The following is a 3,589-nucleotide window of genomic DNA, read 5'->3' on the forward strand; positions in this document are numbered from 1 at the left end:
TTTTTTTTTTTTTTTTTTTTTTTTTTTTTTTTTTTTTTTTTTTTTTTTTGGGATTGTGACAGAAGTGTTTTAATTTCTAATTATTATTTGGTAAAGTACTTTATGATAATTAATATACCCACTCCAATAATTTATACCTTATATTGACTTATTTCAATTATCTCAAAAAAGAATGTCTACATATTTCAAATAATATATTAATTAATAATAATTACAAATAATTACAATAATAGGTTATTATGTACCAAATATTGTATTATTATTGATTTTTTTTTGGTGAACTTTTAACCTTTAAAAATAGGTGTCAACAAAAAAAAAATTAAAAATTAAAACGTAAATTTTATTCAGCCTTTAAAAAAATGGGATAAAATTATAATTTTAAAATTGTTGCTCATTACCAATTTGTGATTAAAATAAAAATATTTTAAATTTGGTACTTTATTTAAAAAATATTTTTAAATTTTAGTAAGTTTTACCCATATCATTTAATTAAAAAAAAAATAAAAAAAATTATTTTAAATTTGGATGAAAATTGTTAATATTTTTAATTTTCAATAATATTTCGAAAAAACCTTTTAAAAAGTTTAATTAATATCATTTTTTTAAATTAAAAATATTATTATTAGTACCGTATTAGATTAGCGCGAATAGTCTTAATCTTTATAAAAAAAAAGTTATTGTCATAATAGGTACGAAAATAGTCTGTCTGCATTTCATAGATCATCTCAAAAAAAAATCCTAAAAATAAATGTTAATTTGAAAGTTTATAGATATTTTTGAAACGTGATACTGTGTTTTTTTTTTTTAATTTAAAGGTGAATTAAATGTATTTTTAAATAATTTTAAAAGTAAAAAAAAAAAAATTGAAACCTGGGATAAAATAAATTAATTAATTAATTACTGACCATACAATATTTTTTAAATAAAGAAAATCACTTTATTAGTGATTATCATTGACTAATTTTAATTTGCTTCCTTAATTAACACTCCATTAAATAAGATCATTTGTTCTATTTAAAGGATGCAATCAAATATAAAGTAAAAGGTGACCATACATGGTAACTTTTATATTTTTAAAAATCATCCGTTATTAATTTCAACGATTAGGGTCGGAGGTTCAAAATTTCATACTCCATGTTACACGAAATAACGAGCCAGTTAAATAAAATAAAATGTGTTGGCCAACAAAAGTCGAGAGCTCGAGTATATGCAAAGGATACTTAGCGACCTTTTGCACAATTTTATAGCTAAAATATCTATTAGACATATAATTAAAAGAGGTTTGTTAAGAATATATATGCATGGAAGCCCGGAGACTAAAATGATAACTTAGGTTATCGATATAAGATTTAGACTTGAGTTTCTTCCTGTTTTTAAATCAAGGGTCAAGGTCTCTTAATGCAACATTGCATCTCATCTTGTCATCTCGATCTCCATCGACATGGTTTAGATGTCTTGGCGTCATCCCGAGTCTTGGGATGTCGTCAGTCATCACAACTCGTACAGGTCCGCATGTCACTCATCTCATTGGGACTTCCCAAACATCCATTCATCGGGGTTCTATCGAGGCATTGGCCCTTCCGTGCCCATGTCGTGTTATTTACAGATACAGTATTGGATAGCGGGTGTATATAGCAACCTCCAACACACGGGTTGGGGTGCAATACTGGCACACTCGTGTCGTCCAATACTGTCCTTGAAAAACCCATTTCAAAGGAAGTCGTCCGAAACACTCGTCTCAACACGCTCGCCCATACTGTGACATACCACACAGGATAGCTCGCTTAGGCCACAGGGTTCAGGGGTGCTCTTGTTTAAGATAATGACAAGGACGAGATTAGGAGAGAATGATTGAGAGGAAGCAAATCTAGATGCATTAACATTGTGGTATCCCAATGAATTAGGGCATCAAGAAATGGCGTTGCTTTGGCGTTACTCAAATCAAATGAAATCAAATGGTATATAATATTATTTGAATAATTTTTTATTTTTCTTGGCTTATCTCTCTATCTTCTTCTTATTCTTCTTTATTTATTTCTCTCTCATCAATTTTAAATTATGTGCATAATGCATCCATTAATTCAAATTCTCTCTCTTTCTCTCTCTTGTTTCTGCACCTCAAAACATGTGAGTTCTTGGTCAATTCAATAAATAGGATACAACACGATGCATGTTGTTCTCAATGATAATAAGACAAGACAGAATTAAAGATGCCTTCTTCGATTTTAATCTCGAAAAAAATTTGACCTGATTTTATTCTTATTTCATAAATAAGCATGAAACGTGAACGGAAGAGAATAAAAAAAAATGTTATGAAATGATATGCAAATGATATAATAAGTTGGAACAACGATGAGTAGAAATAAAATAATTGTTAGGTTGACGTTTAGTTATTGGACTAAAAGTTGTAATTATAGGATCCTCCAATTGCTTTCATGTTCTTTTTTTTATTTATTAATTTTTAAGGGATTTAAAATTATTTTTTGAATGAACCGAGATTACATTCGAATAAGAGCGATCTTGACGATATGATAGCTAAAATAAGTTTAAAAGAATTGGAAATTACTACCTATACCAACAAGGGTACACTCTCTTTTTCGATGGTTCGATCATAGGAAGTTTGAAGTTAACCATGTTGTGGTTGAAACAATTTTAAGTTGGGTAACCTCTTGAAAGTTTTCTTAGAATGCATGTGAATGAGAACAAAACATATTGGAAACGCTCATGTTAGTTTGTAAAGATAGTCTTCACTCTTAGAAGTGAGAAGTAAATAACATGACTGTGCCGCAGAGATATAAGAGAATGTTAGGACCATTACATCTGATCAAAATCCTAGACATGGGCCTACATATATATGCAAAATAACGTGACCATGTCACAAAAAATACAAGTCATCACGTGCTAAATTCTTGATTAAAATCCTAGACATGGAACTACATTATGTATGCAAAATAATGTGACCATATCATAGAGAATGCAGAGTAATGTTGGAGCCATCACGTGCTAAATCCAGAATTCAAATCCATATCAAAATACTTATATATATGCAAGAGCCACAAACATTCATTCCAGATGATTTTCGTTGCTGTTCCCGATCCCACGAAGCGATATCAAGTTATCGCTCCCGATCGCCAAAGACCCATCTAATAAAGTTCTGATAGAAGGGAGAAGCCTCACCAAAGAAGCATTCACATTCACATTCAAACAAACAGGACTTGACATTGCCCATTGTCTTCTTACATTTGTTAGATAACGTTAAATCATCCAAACCAACAGTTAAGAGACACTTCTAAATGGAACAATCGTATCTCTATTTCCTCTCATAAAACAAAACAATAATACCAAACAAAACACAAACACACCATCAAACTCTCATCCAAATGAACTAAACTAAGCATAAAGGCAGAACAAGTCACTTTCATTCCAGGTCCACCTGAACCTGCCATAGCCAGCCTGGTAGCAGGATACAACACATTAGGATAGGGAAAGAAAGAACATAAAGAACAAGCTGGTTCTAGCCATACAGTGTGTTAAGCTAAGTGAATGGCAAATATTCATAACATTTGAAACATCAATGGGGGGGGGGGGT

The 3,589-nt window shown here is 30.5% G+C and overlaps 1 protein-coding gene across 2 annotated transcripts in view; it reads right to left on the reverse strand.

The window, feature by feature from the left end:
- Positions 1–3,360: 3,360 nt before the first annotated feature.
- Positions 3,361–3,589, reverse strand: part of LOC111436033 (PHD finger protein Alfin1-like) — an 8,816-nt gene continuing 8,587 nt past the window's right edge. For both annotated transcript variants that reach the window (XM_023073699.1, XM_023073698.1), the window contains exon 6: positions 3,361–3,584. The gene's annotated coding sequence lies outside the window, so the exon portion shown is untranslated. The remainder of the gene's footprint in view (positions 3,585–3,589) is intronic.

This window comes from Cucurbita moschata, unplaced genomic scaffold (assembly GCF_002738365.1).
Source record: "Cucurbita moschata cultivar Rifu unplaced genomic scaffold, Cmos_1.0 Cmo_Scf00051, whole genome shotgun sequence".
Taxonomy (NCBI): domain Eukaryota; kingdom Viridiplantae; phylum Streptophyta; class Magnoliopsida; order Cucurbitales; family Cucurbitaceae; genus Cucurbita; species Cucurbita moschata.